The sequence below is a fragment of the Oncorhynchus masou genome, chromosome 3, assembly GCF_036934945.1.
Source record: "Oncorhynchus masou masou isolate Uvic2021 chromosome 3, UVic_Omas_1.1, whole genome shotgun sequence".
NCBI classification, from domain to species: Eukaryota; Metazoa; Chordata; class Actinopteri; order Salmoniformes; family Salmonidae; genus Oncorhynchus; species Oncorhynchus masou.
The window spans coordinates 13,714,003-13,728,646 of record NC_088214.1 but is presented as its reverse complement, the minus strand read 5'-3'; the positions used below and the strand labels follow the sequence as shown (position 1 = coordinate 13,728,646).

Sequence of the window (14,644 nt, the reverse complement as noted above, 5' to 3'; positions counted from 1 at the left end):
CCCAAAAGTGTGAGAGCAGATCTTTAACCTCAAATGTAACTATATCATTATTTAATAATGAGCTATTTAGCTTCCAGTAGGATGCTCTACCAAGGTTAGTATCAGGGGTAAATATTTTGATATCAATGTAAATGGCCCTATGGTCTGTGAAGGGAGTAGTACAAATATTTGTAGTAACACACTCACTATCAATACATTTGGATATAAGCCAAACATCTATTCTGGATTGTCTGGAGCCTGTTTTGTTATTCCAAGTGAATGATCTGTCGGCCGGAAACCTTTCTCTCCATATATCAGTAAGATCAAACTTTTCCATAAAAAGTATTAAACCCAAATTCTGATTGGTTGGCCTACCTGGGAGGCCATCTATCAGTTGAATTATCTATAGTAATGTTAAAGTCCCCTCCTATCAATAATAACCTGGGGGCCATCTATCAGTTGAAATATCTATTGTAATGTTAAAGTCCCCTCATATCAATAATAACGATTTGGGAAATTTAGATAACCAATGAAGTATATGTTTCTCTATAGATTCAAGCAACTCATCATTCTCATGTTTGGTGTTGTACCCGTAGAAGTTTACAGTAATGAGTGTAATGTCACTGTAACTGATCATTCTCATGTTTGGTGTTGTACCGTAGAAGTTTACAGTAATGATCGTAATGTCATTGTAACGGATCACAAGACAAATAAAGTGACCAAAGGGGTCACATTCCGAGTGTAGAATATTACCACCAAAGGTATTTTTCATTGTAGTGACACCAGCAGAGCGTTCAGATCCATGGGAAAGCCAAATATCGTTGCCCCACTGTGACCTCCAGAAGTTGGCATCAGCCAAAATTGAGTGAGACTCTTGAAAAAAGCAAAAATCTGTTTGAAATTGTTTAGCAAATAAAAATAAGGCCTTGTGCTTCACATTGTTTTGCAACCCCCTAGCATTAAGAGATAATATAGACAAAGATAAAACAACAAAGATTATATAAAAGTATAAACTGTAGTAGGATGAGTCAAAGACGTAGGAGCAGTGAATGTAAACGATAAGGAACCGGGATCTGCACCATTTAAGTCAATTTAAAGTGAAAATAGCTTATTCCATAAACTTTGAGCAAGACGTTATCTGGCTTTGAAATTCAACTCAACTGAAAATTATGTTCAAGATCAAACCAAGTGTTCTTGTAGTAAGAGAGACTAAAAACCCTATTTAGTGTAATCAGGAACTATTCTGAGCAATAAAATACAAAATAATAATTTAAATAAAAGGGTACCTACTATTTTAAGTACATATGAAAACGGATCATAAAATAATAGAATAAAACATGTTTTACATATAAGACCTTTTTTTGGAAATAAGTATTAATAACTAAATAGAATAATAACCGTGTAAAGTCAGAGCAGACCTGTATGCCCTTTAAAACAGTATCTTAGTTACCCAACCCATCAAAGTTGAAGAGATTATAGAATCTATCAAACATCTAAAGAACAATAAATCACCAGGTGTTGATGGAATTACATCAGAATTTTACAAATTATTTTCTGAACAAGTAGCTCCCTTCCTATTTGAAGTCTTTTTTAGAGAGTATTAAAAACATTGTTCCCCCTCCTACAATGAGTCAGGGGTTAATAACACTGATACTTAAGCCTAAAAAAGAAGTGCTGCTCATCAATAACCTGCGTCCAATTTGTCTTCTTAATAATGGCTATAGGATATTAGCCTTACTACTTCCAAAAATGGATGCAAAAATGGATGCAATCATTGATGAAACACAGTCTGGCTTCATGAGGAACAGACATATTTCTAACAATGTCAGACTAGTATTAGACATACTTGACTACTCAGACCTAATAACCGAGGATAGCTTCATATTATTTTTAGATTTTTATAAAGCATTTGACACAGTAGAGCATCAGTTTCTCTTCCACTCCCTTGAGAGACTTGGCTTTGGGGATTTTTTCTGTAAGGCTATTAAGACTCTCTATGCAAATGGTAACAGCTCTATCAAATTGAAATATGGCACCTCACCTTGATTTGAGTTAAAGAGAGGAATTAGGCAAGGTTGTCCTATCTCTCCATACCTGTTTTTATTCATGCAAATTCTTTAAATAATAGTCCTGTACAAGGTATTTCCATAGCTGGTAAAGAAATTATTATAAGCCAGCTGGCTGACGATACTACACTTTTTTCTGAAAGACGCTAACCAAATTCCCATATCGATCAATGTGATACAATCCTTTTCCTAAACGTCTGGTCTATATCTTAACATTAATAAATGTGAACTCATAGCTGTCAAAGATTGTGTGACACCTTCATATTATGGTATTCCAGTAAAAGAAGAACTTACATATTTAGGCATAACCATTACTAAGGATCAGAAGTCTAGAGGCTTACTAAATTTGAACCCTCTTATTAAAAAAACCCAGAAGAAGCTAAATCAATGGCTACAGAGGGACTTATCTTTAAAAGGTAGAGTCCTAATAACCAAGGCTGAAGGTATCTCTAGACTAACATATGGCACTCTATCTTTATATCTTGTAAAATAATCAAGGAGATAGACCAGATGCTTTTCAACTTTCTGTGGAGAAACCATATCCGTTACATTAGGAAAACTGTTGAAATGGACTTTATTGTCTGGACTTTAGTACTTTAAATAATACTTTTAAGATCAATTGGATAAAACAATTCCTAAGACCCACTTCCATCTGGAATTTTATTCCTCATCATGTTTTCTCTACCTTTGGTGGCCTTATTAACTTCATGTTGTTTTGCAATTATAATATTGACAAAGTTCCAGTGAAACTTTCTGCTTTTCATCGGCAGGTTTTCTTGTCATGGTCCTTAATTTATAAACACAATTTTTCTCCACACAGATATTATATATGGAATAATTGGGATATATTGTATAAAAATACTTTTGTTTTCAGAATATTGGTTCCGAAAAAATATCCTATTGGTGAGCCAACTGCCAGACCAGTGGGTCTTTTACTCAGTTATATGGAATTCTTATCCCTTTACAAGGTCCCTGTTAACCTAAAGATTTTGCAATTGTTTTAGATGCCATTCCCTCAGGTGTTGCTATGTTATTCAGGAACGTGTCAAGACCTGACCCTCAGAGCCTACCTTCTATTGACCCTGTTGACTCATCAGTAGGAAAGATTTGTTTCTCTTTTGGTCCATTCAACAAGAGAGCGATACTATCCTTATTTCAGCAGGATGTTGTATGTCATGCCTTTGTAACGGATGTGAAACGGCTAGCTAAGTTAGCGGTGGTGCGCGCTAAATAGCGTTTCAATCGGTGATGTCACTTGCTCTGAGACCTTGAAGTAGTGGTTTCCCTTGCTCTGCAAGGGCCGCGGCTTTTGTGGAGCGATGGGTAACGATGCTTCGTGGGTGACTGTTGTTGATGTGTGCAGAGGGTCCCTGGTTCGAGCCCGGGTGTGGGCGAGGGGACGGTTTAAGTTATACTGTTACATCTTATTGGAATGGACTTAATGATATCTGTTGGAAAAATGTTTGGATGTTGCCACACACATACCTACTTGTTAACAAAATGAAGGAAGTTTCCTTTAAAATTATTCATAAATATTATCCTGCCAACCACTATATGAAGAAGTTTATGGAAAGCAACTCAAATTGCTCCATTTGTAATGACCACCCAGAAACAGTGTTGCATCTTTTTTTGCATTGTATTCATGTAAGAAAACTGTGGCAAGACATTAGTAGACTTATAATTGAACACATTTATGAAGATTTTACACTATTTCGGATAGATGTACTGCTTGGATTCTTTACATACGATAGAAATAAGCTGAAACATTATGTAATTAATTTCATTATTCCTTTGGCCAAATTTCATATACACAAATGTACATTTACAAACTAAAAACACATTCTTACCCTAAAAAAGAAAGTGAACTGTATATTAAGACAATTAAATACTCGAACAAAAAACCTGTTAGAATTAAGTGTATGTATGACCCTTAAGGTCCTTGTGTAATTGTAATGTGATATTGTACCCCCTAGCTCGATTGTCCATTGTATATAATCTACATATACTTGTGTTCCCTCATGTACGTTCTGTATTGATTTGTTGTTAATAATAAAAATAAATAAAAAAGATACTGATGTTAGTCGAGACTGATGATTTTTACCATTGTGGCTACTACAGCGCCATCTAGCAGTTGCGTCGGGGATACATTTACAGCTGAAGAAATTTAGCAAAATAAACTCATTTAGTTAACCTGTCTCCTAACCTGCAAAATCAGTTCCCCTAACCTGCCACAATAATTCTCATTACCTGCTACTTAAACTAAATTCCAGTGCTGACAAACCATCAGTATCCCCACACCGAAATGTGTGGACTGGAAATAATTCAAATCTAGGATTAATCAAGTATTTAATTCTCTTTGGAGTCTGAATAATATAGCTTCAGCATTGTTATAGTTGATGGAAATTGAATAAACAACTCCAGTAGCCTTCTTTCATATCCATCTTTAGACTGCAATAGAGTGCTTATATCCATATAAAGAATCATTAAAACAATGCCAGATGAGATCCCTAATACTAATACTAGGCGAGTTGAGGATTAAAATAGAACAGGTGTATTCATAACGCAGATTGTTGCAAAACATTTAAAATGGAAGCAAACAAAAAACTGAATTTGTCCAATAGAATCTCGTTTTGCTAAGTTTGGTTCTTAAACGGTAAATGGTTTCCGTAATGAATACACCCCAGGCCGTTGCAATGATGCAAATGCACGTTCTCGGCCAGGGAAAGATCCCACTATATTTCCTTCATTAGCCTTAATCCTTCCAAATGCATGGAGTGAATGAGCATGCACATCAGGGGGGAAATGTGTGGAATTACACTGTACATGCAGATCATTTTTTCAAATACATTTCATTCAGGTTGTAACACGACAAATGTGGAATAAGGGGTATTAATACTTTGAATGCACTGTACAGTCATGGCCAAAAGTTGAGAATGACACAAATATTAATTTTCAAAGTCTGCTGCCTCAGTTATGATGACATATACTCTAGAATGTTATGAAGAGTGATCTGATTAATTGCAAAGTCCCTCTTTGTCATGCAAATTAACTGAATCCCCCCAAAAAAACATTTCTACTGCATTTCAGCCCTGCCACAAAAGGACCAGCTGACATGTCAGTGATTCTCTCGTTAACACAGGTGTGAGTGTTGACGAGGATAAGGCTGGAGATCACTCTGTCATGCTGATCGAGTTCGAATAACAAACTGGAAGCTTCAGAAGGAGGGTGGTGCATGGAATCATTGTCCTTCCTCTGTCAACCATGGTTACCTGCAAGGAAACACGTGCCGTCATCATTGCTTTGCACAAAAAGGGCTTCACAGGCAAGGATATTGCTGCCAGTAAGATTGCACCTAAATCAACCATTTATCAGCTCATCAAGAACTTCAAGAAGAGCGGTTCAATTGTTGTCAACGCTTCAGGGAGCCCAAGAAAGTCCAGGAAGCTCCAGGACCGTCTCCTAAAGTTGATTCAGCTGCGGAATCAGGGCACCACCAGTACAGAGCTTGCTCAGGAATGGCAGCAGGCAGGTGTGAGTGCAGCTGCACGCACAGTGAGGTAAAGACTTTGAGGATGGCCTGGTGTCAAGAAGGGCAAGAAAGAAGCCACTTCTCTCCAGGAAAAACATCAGGGACAGACTGATATTCTACAAAAGGTACAGGGATTGGACTGCTGAGGACTGGGGTAAAGTAATTTTCTCTGATCAATCCCCTTTCCGATTGTTTGGGCATCCGGAAAAAAGCTTGTCCGGAAAAGACAAGGTGAGCGCTACCATCAGTCCTGTGTCATGCCAACAGAAAAGCATCCCGAGAGCATTCATGTGTGGGGTTGCTTCTCAGCCAAGGGACTGGGCTCACTCACAATTTTGCCTTAGAACACAGCCATGAATAAAAGAATGGTACCAACACATCCTCCTAGAGCAACTTCTCCCAACCATCCAGGAACAGTTTGGTGATGAACAATGCTTTTTCCAGTATGATGGAGCACCTTGCCATAAGGCAAAAGTGATAACTAAGTGGCTCGGGGAACAAAACATTGATAATTTGGGTCCATAACCAGACCTTAAACCCATTGAGAACTTGTGGTTAATCCTCAAGAGGCGGGTGGACAAAAACTCCAAGCATTGATTATGCAAGAATGGGCTGCCATCAGTCAGGATGTGGCCCAGAAGTTAATTGACAGCATGCCAGGGCAGATTGCAGAGGTCTTGAAAAAGAAGGGTCAACACTGCAAATATTGAATCTTTGCATCGACTTCATGTAATTGTCAATAAAAGCCTTTGACACTTATGAAAAGCTTGTAATTATACGTCAGTATTCCATAGTAACATCTGACAAAAATGTCTAAAGACACTGAAGCAGCAAACTTTATGAAAATTAATTTGTCATTCTCATAACTTTTGGCCACAACTGTACATGGAGAATTGTTTCAATACACACAAAATGAGCCAAGAATCTTAGCATGTTTTCAACCCTTTATTACAATGTTTTTGTTTCTCATTTAGGTATACAAGCTCAAAAAGACAGACATTGAAAAAAAGGTATATTTCTGTTAAAAATGGCACATTTATTGCTACATTACTGTTATATACATGACAGTTCTCAATATCTACTTTATATATATATATATTTATATATATATATATAAATAAAAATAGGAAACTGGAGGCACTTTGAGGACAAATGGATTCTGTCCCCAATGTAAGAGCGACAGTTGGTTTTGTAGCAGAGTGGCCGTCTGTTGAGGGGGGCAGAGATTGGCAGACCATGAGACCGCTGGCAAAATACTAGTTGTGCGTTTTGACAAGGGAAGTTAAGGATACTGTACTCAACATTTGCAGTTCAACATTAACAAAAATGAACACAAATAACATCAGCAATGTTCAGTTTTTCAGATCATTAAAAATAATCCCAAAACAATGTGTCTTCTGTGAGACAGAAGAACCAATGGCAGCTTAGGGTTGTCATCTGGAGCATGGTTATTATGCAAGACAAACAGGCCAAACTGAGAAAATACTGTTGCAATTCAGTATCACTCTGCAGGGAAAAATACTGTTTAGTTGATCTCTATAACATCAACGGGCCAGGTCTTGTATAGGTACATACTGAACATGTCAATTTCACATTTTTCATATCAAAACAAAAATGTCTCTCTGCCCTAGTTAATAGAAAACAAAGTAGAGAATGTTGAAAAAAACAACAATTAAGGATGGATATGGTACTCTGAGTGTTGTCTAAATCATAAATGTTTTATACGGAAGATAACAGGTCTGGAAACACTCATATCCATTAAATTCTAGAAACTGGTAATAGGGCTCAGGAAATCAAAGTGGACTCAGTTGTTCAGGGATGCCCATCACTGAGAAACAGAGGAAAAGGGTCAAAAACATGACTTTATATATGTACTGAAACACTTCCCTCCCATGTCAATCGTCTATATCTGTAAAAGGTTCTCTTGGAAAGCCACGCATGCAGTGACAATCACAGTGAAGTTTCAACAGTGACATTTTCAGGCCTGGTGAGTAACTACTAAGAATGATACCAAAGTCAAAAACCTAGCAAGCTGAAAAGGATTGCCATAAAATGAAACTGGTATGAAAAACGTAATACGTTGTTCCTTTTTCAACAATATCAGAGTTTACACTTAAATGTTTGAGTGACAAAGCTTGCCAATACTTTGACATATCCTTTGATAGTAAGTGTGAAATAGTAACTGATTCAAATGATTTATACAGACTATCTCCAAATGACCTGTACTTCCAAAATAGTTGGTGGATGTTCTAGCCATATTAGGAGTGTTGGCATTTACTACTTTCACCCCTTAGCAACTGGCACTTCTTGCTTTTGTCATCATAAAAAAAGAGATTACTACGTTTGGGATGGAAAAAGAGTTTGTTCCTGGCATCTAAAATGAGTTCTTACATTTAAACAAGGTAAACAAAAATAAATGCAATCCAAAAGAAAACTCATACAGCTATATTACAAAGTAAAAAATAAAAAAAATAACATCACTTCTACAAAAAGGAGGATCCTTACAGACGTTATAAATTGTTCAAAACGCCCAATGCTTCCTGTAATTTTAAGGAACAAAAGAAATGTTGTCCATAGATGGCAGTTGAACGCATTCAAGGGAAGATCGCTATGATATTTCAGGACCAATGCTACAAAAGTCCAACCATTATTCCTTCCATACTCGTCGAAATAACTGTAGTCTACTTAAAAAAACAGACATTTCCTTACGTCGTACATAAAATCTTTAAGTACACATGACCTGGCCATGTAGGTTTGCCTTGCCAACTGATGACACTTGCTCCACAAACGTGAAGAGAAAGAAATGAAGGCAGGTGGTTGACTCAGTTTGGGGCAGAGGGTACTGACCATGCATCCACATGGCCTGGCTGAAATGGAGACAGAACAGGAGAGGTAAGGGAGTGGCAGTGGAGGGGGAGAGGCTTGCTCTGGTTTAGAGAACACACACACTTCCTGCATGTTTCAGTCCAATCTCCCCAAGTCAGAGTGAGGAAGTCTTGAGATGACGGTGTGATCCTGTTGAAAAGTAGGTGAACCGGAAGTGGTTCTCAGCTAGTAGCGAGTCATGACCTGTCCTGGGTCTCTGTACGTGTTGGTGGGTGGGGACACCTTCCTCACTGGGAGTGCTTCCACTCCACCCATGGCAGTAGCAACAAACAGATGAAGAGGACAAAAATGGAAGGCTTGTAGGATTCCTGGATCAAATAAATACCCACCATACAAATCCTTCACAGGCCTGTGTCAGCCCTTATGAGGGCAGAAACTTTTTAAAATCATTGTGCTATATAACAGCACTCTGCCTGATGATTCAATAAGTGTCCCTTCATCACTATGACTGTCCAGTCTTTTACATTCTGGTGGGGGTGGCTGGATACCTCAAACTGTACTGTGTTTCAGCCTTTTGAGAAAATAAATGGTGGGGATGACGACGATTCTAACTCTCCCAAGCCTTGGCGTTATGCATGTATATCAGGCACATAGTTACTCACAGGTTAGATTCTGGTGTCACCTTTGCTTGTAATGAAACTATGACCATCTTTTCAGGTGGGAATGGCAGATGACTACCCAAAGGACACAAAATCCTGTTGCTCACATGAGCAATTGATCCAAAAATACTATTTGATCCAAACAAATTTTGCTCCCAACATGTAAAGCAACTTCTCAAAATGTCTTACAAAAACATGACCATTAGGCAGAAAATCATTGCGTTTAAATTTCCTCTGTGGCCCAGTCTCTCCTTGGAGTTCAGGGTGTGTTTACTGTAAATATTATTCAAAACTCTGGTGTATAGGGGTGTTCATGGTCAGGAATGTGGCCACTGGCTTTGTCAGTTGTGTGTGTGTGTGTGTATGCGCTTCTCCACTATATGTGCTATATCGAGAGCGCACCTTTGTGGATTGACGCCCACTGAGATGCATAATAAGACAATAAGGCCACGTCTTCTAAGAGCTGTACAATCAACAGGAGCTGGAAGACAAACAGGGATTGTTATATTACACATCTTTCTGCCATTGAAATCCACTGAAGTCCAAAACAATGTAACATTTTTTATGCATATTAAAATACATTATTGGGATGGAAAAGAACTTTCAGTGTCCACTTGTAAAGATAGCAGACAATACCTTTATATATTGTTTTTATAATAATCTTTGACAACTAAATCACCAAAATAAAAGCTAGGCAGTCAGGAGAATTAAATTCCCCAAACAATGAATTTAGTAGTAATGATTTTGTTATTGTGTTTGAGCAAAAGAACACAGCATTAGCTATGGCATAACTTGAAGGAAATAGGCTTAGAATTCAAACGTCTTTACACCACCAATGTTTAGAGGTGTGGCCTCTAAAAATGTCAAATTCAGACAGGCTGACCATGCTTATTTCCATGTCCCCTGCCACACCCACCACCTATCCCCCCTTTTGATCCAGAAAAATAAATGTTATGCTCATGCATGCCACAACAATACATAGGGTATTGACAGTTACAGTATGACAGCTTACCTGGGTGTTACATATGGTTCACAGAGTTGTGTCCATCGCCACCTAACCCGGGGTGCCCCCCTCCCATCTGCATCTGGGGGTCCACCCCCGAAACCTTCTCTTCCTCCCTCCGCTTCAGACACGCTGCCTTGGGGTTCAGGTTACGCTCTTTAGGAAGAGGAGACACGGAATCACAGGGGAGAAGTGGATCTATAGGTTCAGGTAAACTGACGGTGAGCACAAGACAATAGTCAAAGATGGACGCAAGGGGCTTTAACATCAGGTTTCACAGATTCTAGTAAACCGAGAAGGGCTTGGGAGGTTAGGCTTATCTACGAACGAGAGATGTTAAAAACAAAAAGGCAGGGACATGTGACAGGCACGGAAGGTATGATTAAGGTGTAAATGCCGCAATATTCTAGATATGAAACAAAATAGAAAAATATATAAATTGGAAAATCATGGAGAACAAAAGACCAAACAAAGAGGAGACAGCTGGACAGAACAGAGGAACGGCCAGACGGCAGCAGTGAGGTCACTAAGTGTTTGGCAGAGGTGAAGCCCCTCCTCTTCCCCATCTCTTTTTGGGTTTGGTTTGGTAAGGAATCCTTCCAGAGCTACAGGGAAGCCATACCTCAGACCTGTTTCTCCAGGCCCAGTATTAAGAGCTAGTTGGCTGGGTGGGGGTGGTACTGGATCATTTCCTAAAGGGAAGCCTACCTCAGACCCGTTTCTCCAGGCCCAGTATTAAGAGCTAGTTGGCTGGGTGGTACTGGATCATTTCCTAAAGGGAAGCCATACCTCAGACCTGTTTCTCCAGGCCCAGTATTAAGAGCTAGTTGGCTGGGTGGTACTGGATCATTTCCTAAAGGGAAGCCTACCTCAGACCTGTTTCTCCAGGCCCAGTATTAAGAGCTAGTTGGCTGGGTGGTACTGGATCATTTCCTAAAGGGAAGCCATACCTCAGACCTGTTTCTCCAGGCCCAGTATTAAGAGCTAGTTGGCTGGGTGGTACTGGATCATTTCCTAAAAGGGAAGCCTACCTCAGACCTGTTTCTCCAGGCCCAGTATTAAGAGCTAGTTGGCTGGGTGGGGGTGGTACTGGATCATTTCCTAAAGGGAAGCCATACCTCAGACCTGTTTCTCCAGGCCCAGTATTAAGAGCTAGTTGGCTGGGTGGTACTGGATCATTTCCTAAAGGGAAGCCATACCTCAGACCTGTTTCTCCAGGCCCAGTATTAAGAGCTAGTTGGCTGGGTGGGGGTGGTACTGGATCATTTCCTAAAGGGAAGCCATACCTCAGACCTGTTTCTCCAGGCCCAGTATTAAGAGCTAGTTGGCTGGGTGGTACTGGATCTATTCCTAAAAGGGGGCCTACCTCAGATCTCAAGGTCCAATATGAACCCGTTCACTGCCATGCTAGTTGAGTGATAATTGGCTGGGTGGAGGGTACTGGATAATTTCCTAAAAGGAGGCCTACCTCGGACCTGCTTCTCCAGGCCCATAATGACCTGCGAGGCCTGCTGCAGGATGATGAGTTTGGTCTGGGCCTTGTCGCCGCGCAGGTGCACCTGCACCATCCGGCCCAGCTCCCTGAACGCCTCGTTAATGTCGCGCACGCGCACCCTCTCCCGGACGTTGTTGGCCGAGCGGCGCTCCCGCTCCCGCTTCTCCTTCTCCTCTGCAGTCAGGTTGTCGTCGCTGGGCGAGGCCACGCTGCAGCTGCTGCTGAGGAGGGAGGGGGCATTATGGTACACCCCAACACCTGCTGCTTTTACCCACCAAGTTGCCCCTACGGATTTAAGTTACCCCTAAATGCTGACAGTTTTTATGGATAGTTTGTGGCAATTGCTGTTCCAGGGCCAGTTCCCATCTTTTGTCTGGCATAGTTAGACCTAATCCTAGACCAGCACTTCCCTACAGCATTCCCTGCACATTACTCTATTCACATCCTTGATCAGACTGCCTGACTGTGACATCATTCAATAAGTGCCATATTTGGGCAGTAGGCCAGCAGCAGGAAGTGGTGGTTGTCCAGATGGACAGAATGTGTTCCAGGGACGAGGAGGATCACGGATGGATGATCCCGGTGGAGTGGTGCGGTGGAGCAGGAGAGCGAGAGAGAGAGCGGATGGATGGACTGCGAAGGACGCGGCAACAGAATCCTTTTGTTTTTACACGGCGGAATCCTGATACAAGAGCACTACTTTTACTGCTATTGTCAATGAACACATATTTTAAGGCCTCACAAATGATATTTGCAACTGGGAATATATATTTTTTTTTACCCAAAGCATGTTTTTCCATCACTTATTGGGAGACTTTCAATTGGCTAAACAGCGACTTAAGGTTATTTTGTCAAATTGAGTTTTTAAAATGTTGAGTTATGGGTTGACAACCATCATACCAAATGTTCCAAATGGAATCTGACAGAACCCAGACCAACAGTCTACATCTCCTGCTGATCAGGACCCAGGAGTGTATTCACAGGTGATAATATGAGGCTTTTGGGGGCTGTCAGTGAAGCGGAAAGAAGACCAAGAAAGAGAGGGAGAGGAGGAAAGACAGCAACACACCCTCTACCAGGTCTAGAGAATGGGAAACAGGAACACAGAGAGAGAAACAGAGAGCGAGATAGATGCTGGTGCCTCATGTTAAATACATCAGCGGTCAGAGATGTATTATCTGAATGAGTGGAAGCTGAAATCACTGCTGCCATCTGAAAAAGGAAATGACAGAAAGAGAGATGGAGATGGGTATGAAGAGGACTTCAATGAAATCAGTAAATTAAAAATGTTAACATTTGACGAATAAGGGCATGCAACACAGAGACACTGTAATACGAAAGTGAAGTGAGTTAATACATTGAGGAATGGGATAGGAGCAGAACAGTGAGCCCCTCTCATTCAATCACAACCCGTATCTGCATAGCCAATCAGCAGGCAGAATACAGGGGGCTCAATGCTGTAACTTGGGAATGGTGACACGTTGCACCAGGCCATTAACATTATACTCAACCTGGAGCAGCAAGTCCGAGGTCAGAGTTTATTAAAAAAAAAAAAAAAAAAAAAAAATTTGAAAATGTGAGAATCCTCTGACAAAAAAATCTTTGCACTTCACTTTGGGCCATTACCCAAAGCTGATCAAATTAATTTAGAAGTCATTATCGGGGCCTGAAATAATTGTAACAGTGTAAAAAGCTAACAGAAACATAATGGGTTGTTAAACCGTGTTGCTAAGGCCTCATAAGAAGCAGAGTGATGGGAGACAGCGATAGAAGCGTATAAGGGAAATCAGAAATATAATATTAATGGGTCGGTCCACCAAATGACTGCCTTTTGCATCCCTTTGATATTTTAAGTAGAAATTGTGCACAAATATAGAATTTTAAAAGCCTATTAATTTAAATGAAGTGCCCTTTAATATAGACCACATGGATAATTCAATCAGATTTTTTATATGAATAGACTTGCTAAAGTGCAAAATTCAGCATTGACATATTTCTCCGTGCAGCCTCTGACTTCTAGGAAGATTTTAACCCTCTTAAGCAACATTTCTCCAAGTTCTCACCATCATTGTGAAGTGCTAGCCTTTTTGTTACTTTGACAAACTCATTTCTGAAGATGAATTATTTCATACAATTAGTGATTCATTTAAGTCTGTCCCTCATTTTAAGGTCAACCCTGTTACGCGACTTGAACTCTCGTTTTAATATGGTGAAACTATTCCTTCAATATTTTTTCCAAAATAAACATCTACTAGTCAAACTATAGTGTAAAAGTAGGTGAGCTGATTCTACTATTTTTGTCCATTTGCTGGTGTTTTATGGTGGAAAACTGAGCTGGTCAAGTGTAAAACTTCAACCCTGTTACACATAGAAATGTTTTAACAATTCAACTTTGTGAAGCTTGCATTCAAATGCCTCTCCCTGTTGCACACAAGCTTCCCACCATCAGAAGGGGATTTATGGCTGATTTAACAAGAACTTGTCCACCTGGTTACTTCAGCTAGTAATTATGTAGTATATATTTTTCTTTGTACCTCTTGAGATGGGAAAACATGTTTTTTTTATTAAGTTGAACATGTGCCCTTTATGACAGAATGTCAAAATTATGAGAATTCCAAAAGTTTTTCTTACACTTCTCAAAGGGCACCGAATTGGTGGAACGACCCCTAATATAGTGGAGGGGGAGGCAGTCACATGAAGCAGCCCAGACAGACCGACCCATGCTGTTTAGATCAGGCAACACATACGACACCAAACCAGACATGAATCCAGTGGTAGGTTGTATATGTGCACACAGCAGCAAAGCCTCAAAGGAACGGAGAAGGGGCCACATCCCAAACAGTCTAAATGGCTTCCTTTCCTCGTCCCATTTTCTCCCATCATAACAAACTAGATCGTTGGAAACTTGTTTTAATACTTGAAAGTGGCCTCATCGCCTAGTCTGCTCTCTATCTGCAATGATCTAAAAACACAGGAGCCTGACACCTTTCCAATGACTTCACCTCAAAGAAGGAAAAGAGACAAGTAAAGCAAACCACTCAAGAGTATGGAGACATCCCAGGGCCTTTACCCTGAAGGATACTAGAA

At 40.1% G+C, this 14,644-nt stretch overlaps 1 pseudogene; it reads right to left on the bottom strand.

Moving 5' to 3' along the window:
- Positions 1–6,506: 6,506 nt before the first annotated feature.
- The window catches only part of LOC135510607 (transcription factor E2-alpha-like), a 41,356-nt pseudogene continuing 33,218 nt past the window's right edge, over positions 6,507–14,644 (bottom strand).